The sequence below is a fragment of the Macrobrachium rosenbergii genome, chromosome 52 (assembly GCF_040412425.1).
Source record: "Macrobrachium rosenbergii isolate ZJJX-2024 chromosome 52, ASM4041242v1, whole genome shotgun sequence".
NCBI lineage: Eukaryota > Metazoa > Arthropoda > Malacostraca > Decapoda > Palaemonidae > Macrobrachium > Macrobrachium rosenbergii.
The window spans coordinates 22,296,728-22,310,155 of record NC_089792.1 but is presented as its reverse complement, the minus strand read 5'-3'; the positions used below and the strand labels follow the sequence as shown (position 1 = coordinate 22,310,155).

The 13,428-nt window shown below is 36.1% G+C and overlaps 1 long non-coding RNA gene across 1 annotated transcript in view; it reads right to left on the bottom strand.

Annotated features, from left to right (window-relative positions):
* Positions 1-13,428, bottom strand: part of LOC136833748 (uncharacterized) — a 336,120-nt gene that overhangs the window by 175,834 nt on the left and 146,858 nt on the right. The window contains exon 3 of the long non-coding RNA XR_010851576.1: positions 7,613-7,642. This is a non-coding gene — a long non-coding RNA (uncharacterized lncRNA). The remainder of the gene's footprint in view (positions 1-7,612; positions 7,643-13,428) is intronic.

Here is a 13,428-nt window from a genome sequence, read left to right as displayed (position 1 = left end):
AGCACATCCATAATTGTGAGATAATCTCTGTTTGTGTCACATTTCAAAAGAAACCCGAGACCGTATTAAGGGCTAGGCAACACAATGAGAGAGAGAGAGAGAGATAGCCTTCTTGTTCTAAGAGAGAGATTTCTCTTTAAGACAACAATGACTAAAGAGCACTGAGATCCCTAAACCTTTTAACATCACAAAAAAAGGAAAATCCTCTTACTTTCTAATGGATGTTGCTAACTTTCACCACTCAAAAGATTTTGCCAGTAACTGACTTGCCCAACATAAAGGTAATGGAGACCAATTACTTCTAAATCTTTTGTTAACAAAGACATCACACACTTAAAAAACTATCTCTCTCTCTCTCATCCATCAGTGTAACAGACAGCACATGAATATTCATTTTTAATTTCTGCTATATATACAAGGGAATATATATATATATATATATATATATATATATTATATATATATATATCCAATATATATATATATATATATATTTCGGAACCGAATGCGGTCTTACAAATTGATCATGTATTATTCAATTCGTCCACGTTTAGTTTTTGATGCCCTGCAAACCAAGATTACACGTAACCTGCCACTTGAAAGCCAAAAGTTAACCTCAAAGACAGTTGTTAATTAGCCAAAGGTCGCCAGTTAAGTTAATTAACCTTAACAAGAATATTTGAGATGAATTTGATTTTAAACGCAATGTTCTTCTCAAACATTCGGACGCGAGGCATACAAAAGCATCGAGATTTAACCGTGGTGATTTTTTGCTTACCCTAAATCTTAGGTATTTTACTGGAATATTTTGGGGTTGTAACTGTACAACAATATAATAATTAAACTGAGTTTAATCTAGACTATTTATAAACACATATACAGTAAGTGGGGATGAAGGAGTGAAACAAAAGAAATGGGAAATACAGAAAAAAGATAAAAGAATGGGTGAAATTTTGAACAAAAATGACTTTACTTCCGAATAGGACGCATAACGTTTCTGACCAACAGTATTTGAGGGGGTCAACAATTGCTTCTTCACTTCACTAACAAAGGATAATAAAAAGAAAGGGGACAGGGCCACCATTTCCAGACGTCTGAACCTTGAGATCCATAATTGTGAGATAGTTTCTGTTTCTGTCACATTTCCCTGACCGGCGCTGGGTCAAAACAGGCAACACAGTCATGCCTAGGGCGTCTATGCTCTGTTAAAAACAGAGAGACGAGAGACAGGTAGAAAGGAAAAAAGGACTTTAGGACCACCTATTCTTAAAGTTGAATATGGAAATTTAACATCACAAAAAATGGGGTTAAATGCCTAAATGCTACCTATTCCTTTCTCCAACGGATGTTAAAGTTTGAACTGAAAAGCTAACAAAGACATCACTAATGCGGACAATGGCTTTTCTCTCGGTCTTCAAGTCAGGCTGATATTATTTACAATCAAATGTTACGAAATATAACAGCAGTATATTTATAAAAATATATATATATATATATATATATATATATATATATATATATATATATATATGATGATGATGACAGTTTTACATCTAGACATTAAAGGTCACCTTGCATCACTTTGTCGTTTCTCTACTCTTATTTCATTCAGTTGAGCATGAATGAAGCAGTAGGTGGCTGGTTACAATTCTTTTGTATCTATTGTATAAAAGTCCTCCTACAGTATATAGTTATGAACAGTTAATTATCAATTCTGCCAACTCTCTTTCTTTCTTTCTCTCCCATCAACTCTCCACTATTTTTCAACTGAAGAAAACAAAACATTTACACTGAATGGTCACGTTAAATCATTCGGGGAACAAAGACGAGGGCAGAAAGTTCCTCATTCAGCAAGTGAGTAGTATAAGACACTAATCAAACCGATGGACCATCGAGTTCATACCTTCACAAAACGTGTTTGTGTGACTGGAACGCTTGGAGAGAGAGAGAGAGAGAGAGAGAGAGAGAGAGAGAGAGAGAGAGAGAGAGAGAGAGAGAGAGAGAGAGAGAGAGCCTCGTACCTTACAAAGCTATTCGAGAATTTTACTCCTTTTCTTTCTTCCATTACCCCTCTTATAGTTGAACTATTTGTCCTGGCAGCGTTTTCCGTCATGAGATCACATGACAATGCCGTAACCAAGGTGAACACATAAAAATTTCTGCTATATTTGAAAATTCATTTAGCACAGGTCTGTACAGCAGAGCATTACACGCTTGTCTGCATCAATTTTTCCATTCATACATCTGCAAGAATCACTAGACTTCCTTTATGCAATTGTTAAAACTGGATGCCTATCCTCCTTATCGTTAAATTAGAGGAAGGGAGAATCCTAGTTAGTGCTGAACGATGTATGTCATAATTATTGGGAAATTTGCACTGTATTTCAGATATAGACAAGTTGCTAACACTAGGCTACCTTTTACTACCAAGATTACCAAGACTCAGCATCTCAGTGTTAAGATTCATACATTCTCTTGACATGGCCCATATCATCCACACATGAACAATTAATAACATCAAAAAGGGCATAGTTTTATATGAACCAGTGTTTCGTACCATGCAAAAACACAGTTAAGAATATTATATTGTTAGCATCTTGCAAAGCAGATAGCTCAATTTCTTACAGAATGAAAACCCTACATGATAGCGCCAAGCTTTAATATACCTCTCAGTATAATCATCATTCCTTTAGGTATTTAATTCTTTTTCCACAGGAATGTTTTCCCACATTCCATGCAACAATCGCCCAATCATTCTTGGTCATGTCCTCGTTCCGCTCCTACCTCAAAAGAAATGATTTCTCTCCTCGTCGATCGCGCGAGACTGTCTCTATCACCTGTGTCAAATGACTTATGCTTCAATGGGATGGATGAAATTTGCTATGCCATGTTTTTATTGAAGTATTTCCAGTCACATCGTCACTGGAGGATTTCCAGGGGATCGATTCGTTAACTGAAGTCACTTGGAAAGCAGGAGCGTTTTATGACGTCATTACAACAAATGTCTCGTTCCTAAAGACTGTAGCCACGGGATTTTGTAATTTATATCCTGCATTTTTCTTTCCCCTACTGTAATGTCACAATTGTGACTCCACGCGGTCTTTTTCTGTGTGCCCAGAGACTTGATAGTGAAAGTCAAAGATGGCATACTTTCTCTTGCAAAATGTCAGAATAAAATCCTAATTTATTTTTTCTGTTTTACCAATTAATATTCTCATTACATGAGAGTACAAAAAAGATTGTCAGTATTTACGTAAACATATGAAAATAAATTCTTCTACGTTAAGGTCATCAGCAACTTCATGGTGATGAAGAGCTGGTCCCTATGATCATGAAGTGCTGAACTGGAAGTTAAACTAATCACACAATCGAAAATTATTCTTTAATTAAGAGGAGTGCAAAGAGAACAGCGCAGTATTTTCACTCTTGCGACAATCAGAATCTGAGTCAAAGGAATATTGCATTTCGATATTCCCTTTTCTTTTCTTTTTTTAAATAAAAAACACCGATACATGTGCAACGATGTTTTGTTTTCAATAATTCAAACCAGTGAAATATATCTGAAATACAGCATTGAGAAAAATCTTTTCACCATATTCTTTTTATATATCAATAACAATACCCTCCGTACTGTAAACATACCGACACAAAAAAAAAAATATCATCTTTCATTCCTTATCTTTTTATTCCTTAGTTTTACCAAACCACATTTTGAATTGTGGCATAACTCTGAAATATGTGTATTTTATCATAATATGGATACTATAATGTCACCCAGTCTGACCTTAAACCACATTATGCTTTTTTATGGAGTTCTCGGTCTATATCCACAATCAATGTCATCGTATTCTTTAGGTAGTAAACAACATGAACTTCAGCCAATCACAGTTAGGTTTAGTTGTATTGACTGCAAATGAATATTTTAAATGGTAGAGAATTTACTTTCGAAATATCACAGAAATCGTATAAAAGAGAACAAGCCTTAATGTTGTAGACCTTAATCCTAAGGCAGCATGGCTTCAGAGTGCGTTGGAACAAGCGTCTTACAGTGACAATAAACAGATGCTTTGGAAATCTAATAATTCTCAGCAGGAAGAGAAGAGCGCATGTTAAGAACCAACACATCTTATTTCGGCATGCCTGTTTCTTCATCATAACAAACAAGCCTGAAAAGATATTACAGTTAGATTTTATCGTTAAAATAATACATAATCACTATTGGCTGGCAAAACTGAGTGAACAATAACAGATCCCTATAAAAAAATCTCTATAAAAAAGAATCCGTAATCGCAGGCGCCTTAATGTTCTAGATGTCTCTTGCACATGTCAGTTATCTTATTCATTTTCTTGAATTCTGCCGATACTGCCATTCCTACAAAACCGACCCCTTCGCGGTCTTCCTCCCCCCTCTTGCCATACAAGACCTTCTTTTCGAAAAGAAGAGCTTTCCCGTTCCCTCTGAACCAACTGAAACATTTCTCGACGGTTCTTAACGTCCTTCAATTAAATTCCTTTTTGACCTCTAAATCATTACATTATTTATGTTTAATCTTCGTTGGACTGGAGTGGCAAAGCCGAGTGAACAATGAGGTCGAGATCCGGCCGGCTGATGAAAAGTTAGATAAATTATTTCTGGTGATAGAAATTCATTTCTCGCTATACTGGTTCGGATTCCACAATAAGTTGTAGAGGTCCCGTTGCAAATGTAACCAGTTGGCTCTTAGCCATTTAAAATAAGTCTAATCCTTCGACACCAGCCATTCCTACTAAGCTGTTAATCAGCTCAGTGGTCTTAAAACTCCCTCTTGCTCAACTTAACTTTGCTATTTTCAGATCTAAATTAAGAGACAAGAATGTTCAAAAATATTCTTTATGTTTCTACGCTATACACATTCTTTGTATTCCACTTATTTTGGAGATTTCTAGGCGCTGCCCTCCTCCGCTTGAGCTCCTCATATTCGTTGTTTTATTTTCTTTTCTTTCTACTACACCTTTCATAGTCACCTGAATTCATTTTTCCACCCTTGCGTTACAGCCTTCTGCCTGGTTTCAATTTGCACACGGATTTAAATTTTTTCTTTTTTTTAATACTAACTCTCGTCTCTCCTCTCACACAACAGCTCAAAACTGCAACACAAAAATTCTTATATCCTTTATCCCTCACTAACAACAGCTTCATACACAAACAACAGTCATTCTGCAATTCCTGAAAGACGCCCCTGATATCGTGTTACTGTATCTATACTATTCCATCTTTATTTCCTTTTAAGAAGAGTTCAGCTGTATATTCAATGCAAATACTTACAGTCACATTACACTATATCAAACCTACTTTTACTGCATGGTTACAACAATGACTGCATGAATATAATATTTCTGGTGTTCTTCAGGGCAGTGTTCTTGAACTACTATAATCCACCTGTTAATGCATCTGTTTACGCAGCTAAATCTGGGCATGATGCAAATTGTTCACAATGAATTTAAACTCTACTACAATTCAATGTATGACTGTAATTAAGACTATGAAACTGGAACCCCGTCACCAATTTTCCCTAAAGGATCTGTTCATTGAATGTCTCTTTAACCAGATGCATCTCATTTAGAACTCTACGTGATTGCGGATGATTGCAAATATACCCGAGAGGAACATATTTGCACGTCGGCCAAAACTTTCATGAATTAGTTGTTTTTGTTCTTTTACTCTGCCATGTTGTGAATTTTTCCCTTGCTTCGTCTACGAAAGCTGACTCGCATTTTTAAATCGGTACTCTATCGCCAAACAATTCACTAAGCTCTAGATAAGTACTAGCGTCTCTTTCCTTTCTTACTTTCTTTAAATCTTCAGCTGGACAATGTCAACATATTATATACCCAAGAGGACTCCCAAGAGAAATCAGCCTGCAAAGACAGACAAAGTAAAGGTAAAGGAAAAGGTGACAAATATTCGAATATGAGGGATTGTGAAATAAAACCAGTATTTGCGAATTCCGGATGCGTCAGTAGAAAGCAGGAAAGGATTTCTCTTCCTTTAAACATTTGGGAATCAGAAAACTCCACAACTGCACTAGGTAAACTACTCCATATTTTATTATCAGCCAAAATAAACTCCTAGCAAACTGCAGTCAAGAAAAGGCTGAGGGGCTAACAACCTCACCTTAAGGCTTGCTTAGCAACAGGAAGGAGTCATCATTCCAATGTGAAAAGATGAATGGTAAATAAGATATAAATTTGACGTTTTTTCCGTGGTGTCCTTAAGCCGTTTTAATTACTTCACCTAGGCCTGGTATACTTTCACAACTGGGATGACTGGTGGGCGGCAGGTTGCAACTGAACATTACCGCAGAATTAAATATAAACGCTTCACTGACAAGTGCACTATTAATACGTCTTGTCCTTAAATTTAGATTTACGAAGCTTCATAATTATTATGCGTGTGATGTGAAGACATGGTGTTCTCAATATATATTACCATTCTGTCCCGAATTTAATTATCAATGTTAATGACTTCATACAGCAGAGAGATTTTCAAAAAGTAATTATCGGTACTATAAAAGTTTGTGTCATATCTGAGCATTCTGAGAGTATTAATTATCTGATAAATATTATAGCAGGTTTACATTGTCACCGAAATAGAAGAAGATGAATATTTAAATTCCATTTACTTGTAACCTTTTAAACGACTCTCTCTCTCGCTCAAGTGTTTTTACAAGTTGATGATGATAATTTATCTTAACTCACAAGGCCAGACGATACAGTGTGACTTTAAATTTGAAAGAAAGAAATAAATTTATTTTCACTCGGTTTCAAGGAAGAAAGGAAAAATCCCCCATCCTCTCTCTCTCTCTCCTTTACGCTCAGTTTCAAAAGAGTATTATGAGCATCTGCAAGAGAAAGAAAAAGAATCTCCCCCCCTCCCCTTCTTTACACTTAGTTTCAAGCAGAGAATATTATGGACGACAGAGAGGAAAAGAATCTCTCTCTCTCTCTCTCTCTCTCTCTCTCTCTCTCTCTCTCTTCTCTTTTACACTAAGAGCCGGATCTTCATTTATCCCATTCATCCATTTTTGGTACTGACATCTGCCTGACGAACTACTGAACGCCTGGTTTTAGCAAAACTTGAGGAGCAAAACTTGGCCGGGGTTTTGACCTGCCGAGGTTAAAATTCTATTCATTCTAATTTTTAGTTTAGTGTGGCTGAAGGACGGAAGAAGAGGAGGAGGTGGAGGATGATGATGGCAGATTTTCTCGTCCTCTATGAAATTTTCTTTTTTAAAAAAAATCTAATTAACTCCCATGGGCAACCTGAGGCTATTTTCGCAAATGAGAAACCATGTTTATACGGGACTACACACGTATTCATGTTAACTTGTTCAAAATGTAACTGTAACCGTACAGAAGTATACCAATATAATTTGTACCACATTTATATTATTAGCATATATATATATACACACACAAACACATACACACACATATAAATATAATATAATATAATATAATATATAATATATATATATATATATATATATATATATATATATATATATATATATATATATATATATATATATATATATATTATATTGTACATGAAATACAAAGATGAACTTACCTTTTTGGGCCCTTATCCGAAGAGGCAGGTCTGAAATAAAAAAAAAAAAATTTTATTCCTTTCTGATATCAACAGCGGAACTAAATATTTGAAATGAAATATTTTACACTAAAATGATTGTTAGATAGTCGGTAAATCCGATTTAACCAAAATTACTTTGTTCTGAAAAGATACAGACCTTAAAAAACGATGCATATTTATAACACTGACACGTTTTACATGAGTCCCATGCACGGTCCTTCCTGTACACCTTTTATTTTCGTTTTTCGTCTGCGAATATTTTATATATTCAAAACATCGAGCTTTGGAGAATTTAAATGTCTGTCATACTTAACGTGGATATTTTGTTGGTTACAACGTCAAACTGGTATGCCCCCACCCTCACCCCCTCTCTCTCTCTCTCTCTCCTTTGTTTTTATAGTCATAGAGTTCAGAAAGCCTTCCAACGAAACAATTATGAATAGAGAAAATCCTCTGTTTTGATTCAAATGTGCATCTGATATTAGGGCTATTTTCGCTACCTACACTTTGGTCGGATAAAAGGCTAGACTTTTTATTTGACGATAGGTCTAAGGAAGCTCCCTCGTTTGAATCTTGGGTGATTCTGAAGGTGTTGGGCGGTCAAGCATTACTGGCAGATCTTTGTTACGATTCACAAACAAGGGTCAATGATTTTGCGTTCTCACGAAAATCGAGACTAGAAGCTTTGTTTAAATATTTGCTTTTTTATAGCCCCTTTAAATCCTTTTACTTTATACAACTTATATGCAGAACAAATTTTCATAAGGATTACTCGTTTCATTTGCTCTTGCAATAAAAAACTAAAATAGTAAAAAATGCATTCCTGTGTCTCATGAGTTCCACGATCCTCCTGATCTACAGTTAATGATTTAACTTGGATTAAATGGGACTGATAAAACGTAAAATTGAGAGAGAGATTTCTTAATCGGATAAATACTCGTAATCACGTTTTTCGAAAAACAGTGAGACTTCTTAATGATATTAAAAACTCATAATATTTTTGCTGCTCATATAATTAGTCAAACTGATTAAAAGCAACATGTTGCCAGAGTTAATTGTAATGAACAAATCAGATTTTTATCCCCATTTGACTTTCCCTTTATTCCTGAGTCTCTTAATGAAAATGTAGATGTGACTACAAAATGGAACGGTGGAGGAAGATATTGCTACAAATTTAAAATGTAACGCTCCTGGTAACCGCGAACTGGAAAGAGCTTAGATTTCAAAGACCGCATGTCATGCGAAAAAGAGAAAATCCGTGTTAAAATTAATCGATGGAGCCCACTGGAAATATCGCACTGTGAATGTGACACCTTGTATCCCATAGGAAATGTTATCCTAAGCAGTAGTATATATGGAAGTAGCAGGAAAAAGACCAGTGGATAAGTCCTCAAAACAGAAGAACGGGGAAGAAACCCATTTCACATCTAACTCTGAAGCGACACCCGAACTAAAAATGTAAATATATGGTGATGGTAATGATGATGTTGCAAATAAACGTACCCTTAAGCTAAGAAGCATTAGTCTAAGATTGTGGAAGGCCATGGTTGAGTCAAATGAATTTTGTGCTTCATCCAGACAAAGAGACATTACAGAAACCAAGAAATTAGGGAGACGAGTCATTTCTCATAGCATTTTAAGCTAAACTGTTTCCCGATGGCATTTTTCTTCACCCGTTGTGAGCCACCTACCTACCAAACATTGATCACATTCTTAATATTTGAAAGAATAGATGAGAACCCAGAATGCTGATATATATGGATTTGACACGGAAGGGGATTCAAGGGTTTCAAAAAATATACTAAGATTACACTCACGCAATCAGCACGTTTTATTTATTTTCATTAGGAAACGAAAATCATAATTTTCCTTAGCAAAACTAAAAATGTTGAATGGAATAAATGCGTCATCTAATGAAAATTTTTTACCATCAAAGTTATGTGTGGACCTCAAATACAGAATTTGTACCAGGCATTCATGCATTTGTAACCTTGGTGTTGAATGTGAGGTAACTGATCTTCACATTTTTAAGAATTAACCACCAAAGAGGCTGCTGTTGATGTTGCCTTTTGTGGAATTAGACTTAACACGCCTTGTGTTCAGTGAATTGTTTTCAGCCCAGGTTTTAGTTTTCTGTAAAAGAAAAGTATTGTGCCGACTTTGTCTGTCCGTCCGCACTTTATTCTGTCCGCCCTCAGATCTTAAAAAGAACTGAGGCTAGAAGGCTGCAAATTGGTATGTTGATCATCCACCTTCCAAACATCAAACATATCAAATTGCAGCCATCTAGTCTCAGCAGTTTTTATTTTATTCAAGGTTAATGTTAGCCATAATCGTACAACTGGCAACGATATAGGCCAGGCCACCACTGGCCCGTGGTTAAAGATTCTCGGTGCAATGCTCATACAGCATCATACCGAGACCACCGAAAGATAGATCTATTTTCGGTGACTCTGATTATACGATGTACAGAAAACTCGATTGCGCCGAAGAAACTTCGGCGCATTTTTTACTTGTTTTAGTTTTTTGCGACGGAAAGATAGTGAGATGGCTTTGTCTGTCCAATCGCACTTTTTCTGTCCGCCCTCAGATCTTGAAAACTACTGAGTCTAGAGGGCTGCATACTGGTATGTTGATCATCCACCCTCCAATCATCAAACATGCCAAATTGAAGCCCTCTAGCCCCAGTAATTTTTATTTTATTTAAGGTTAAAGTTAGCCATGATCGTGTGTCTGGCACCATTTGAGTGCCAGCCGCCGACGCACCTTCATTTGACTGCACCTGAGGATCAACTGAGCGCTGCCCGGTCGTGGCTGAGAGCTTCATACTGCAGCAAAGCGAGAGTTGCATACAGCATTATACGCTGTAAAGAAACTCGACTGAAGCATTTTTTACTTGCTTTTTTTATATTTATAGCGGCATGATTACTTTCATAGTATAAAATGCTGCTTATTCACTTTTACCTTTCTTTTCGTTATGGTTTAAAGCATTTTAAAGCATTTTATCTTGGAATATATAACCGGAGAATCCAAGAAAATGTAAAACAATCCGACATGAAATCAACTGACTTTCCATGAGTTTTGTTAGGTTGAGGAAGAAATGCTGACTAATACAACAACACATTAACTTAATTATAAAACTTCAAAATAAGCTCAGTAACGAAAATAAATCATACAAGTGGAAGTGCAAGAAAGTTGAAGCGTCTCATCATGCGACATTTGCATACATGATGAAAAGGAAAGAGAATGCGTGCGGAAGAAAGCCACGCCCAAAAAGCAATGGCAAATATGACAGGAAAAACATTACCATAAATATTCACTAGACTGAATTTTCCCTATGAGAGAGATATACCGGATAATGAATCAATAAATGGGCTTTTCGATAAGTGCAATCAAACTTTTCAAAATCATTAAAATAATCGGAATAATCAGGAGGTGAATACACCGAAGGGGGATTTTAAAGCAAAATCTGTTTTTAAAATAAGAAAAGGCTTTTCTCTTCTTAGTCTGGCGAATCCCAGCAATGGGCGACATTAACCAAAGGCGTTTTGTTCCTTCCTGTACATTTAACTTCCCAAAGGACTAATAGGCGAGTTAAATCTTGCAATTCATCCGCGTCCAACAGTGAATGGAACATTTGGGTCTAGCTCCGATGGAACTGTAAAACTTTAGCTGGACACTGATGATAAATCAGAGGAGGAACTCTGAAGTGGATGTCCAACATTGCACATAACCCTGTTCTATAATAGTTGCTTTTAATTTTTTTTTTTTTTGTCATTGGAGAGGAAGCGAACCAAGAGGAACGTCTTGAGCCACTAAATTTCCCGACTGTTAAATTTACAGTCGGTTACACAAATTTCTGCCAAATACCAACACAGCGAAATTTTGCTTGACCAACATTACAGTATTTCAGGCATGTTAGGCATGAGACTCAAAACAGTCACAGGACTTCACTTTCAATGTATGAACATACATTCATACGTGTTTGCACAGCGTATACTCTACACGTGAACACAAGACCAAAAACGATGATTCGTTTAAATGCAGGAAAGCTCGCAGTATTTTGTATCACAGCCTCAGGCAAACGTAACAACTTACTTAAAATTTCGACTTCAAATCTTTTGTAAGCATGGATAATGTGGAGTATACCGAAGAAGACATTGGGATTTCTGAAGAAACTTGGCGGATTCTGCAAGGATACGCCCTTGTTAATGTTCAAGTGTCCTTCCTCACATTTCTGCATATCCAATCTTAGTTTTAGGTGAGCTTCATCTTTCATTAGAAATTTATATGAGTTCGTGCTATAATCGAACTGAAATCAAAGAACTCGAGATTTTGACGTGTATTTCAGCTGGTAAAAGGAAAGGATGTGAGTTTTTAGGTGTACCATGAGGCATATAAATCAAGAGAGAAATACAGAGCCTGGCTACTTTGGGTCATTTCCAAAATATGGTCTTCTGTTATACAGTGCTGAGAGAGAGAGAGAGAGAGAGAGAGAGAGAGAGAGAGAGAGAGAGAGAGACTTAGGCTATTGTAAGTGAAAGGCGACACTGCCCAAGAATGGGACTGCTGACTGGATATCTTGAAAATGGAGGGGCGTACTACAAAGGACCCCCTCACTTGGCTAAATTTAACAAAATTCAAGACAACTGGGGCGAACTCAGCTAAGTTCTACATGATGTCGCGTTGTCTGACTCATAAAGAAATGTGAACACCTACCTGTGATTTAGTTTTCATTTGTTTTTTTCCTTTTCTCTTTCTCTCTCTCTCTCTCTCTCTCTCTCTCTCTCTCTCTCTCTCTCTGTATAATGCTTGTATGTGCGTACGAACGTAAGTGTGAATGATTACTAAATAATGCGTCTCTCGAGACTATTATTGCTGGCCTCTGAAAAAAGCAGTCCATTTTTAATCATATTACGATCCAAACTTTATCCCCAGTGATAAAATGAGGACAAACATATTTCAAATAAATGTTCTGTTGGAAAATTACAAATAAATGCCCTGTTGGAAAACAAGACTAAAACTGGATTCAAACCATTTTTTATCAATTTATTCATTTTATTCACAAGAGAAAAGAGATATATCAGTAGATTTTGGATGAGATTTAAAATCTTTTATTAATGCAAATTTATGTATCAATACTTTCCTTTCGACGGAGTGTTAGAGCAAAATTAATAATAGAAAATACAAAATACATGTCTTTTATGAACCCAGGGACTGAGTACATTATTATCTCGAATTTCTTTTACTTGAAAATATCCATTCTTCCATTTTTTTAAACATCCGAAGAAATATAGGGTTATCTCCTCTTGTGGTCCGCAAAGACTTGATTACACTTATGTCTCCAAATGCCTAAGACTCCCTGTAAATCACTTGACCAACAGTAAATATTAATAAAAGTCAAAATGTTTTCATGTTTCCGGGTAACATCATTAAACTATAATAATGGAATTCACTTCCTTTAAGCAAAGAAGTGAAGGAAACAATATCAAGTGAATTGGAACCAATCATGAAAAAATCAATGACCAATTAGAGGTCAAGTGAAATGTACTTTTTCGTGATACAGCCAACTTGCAGAGCCTCTGAACCCTGAAAGAGCGCAACTAATAACTCCCAATCATTAATTCGAATCTCTGATGACCTTATTATCCATCAGGCAAGGTAATAACGAGTCAGTCGTGCATTTAATAAGATAACTGAGATAATTTGCACCTGGGAAAGTGAAATTAATAATTAAAGCCGGTTTCATATTTAGGAGAGTCCCGGCCGAGGTAATTCACTTAGCACCATTAATG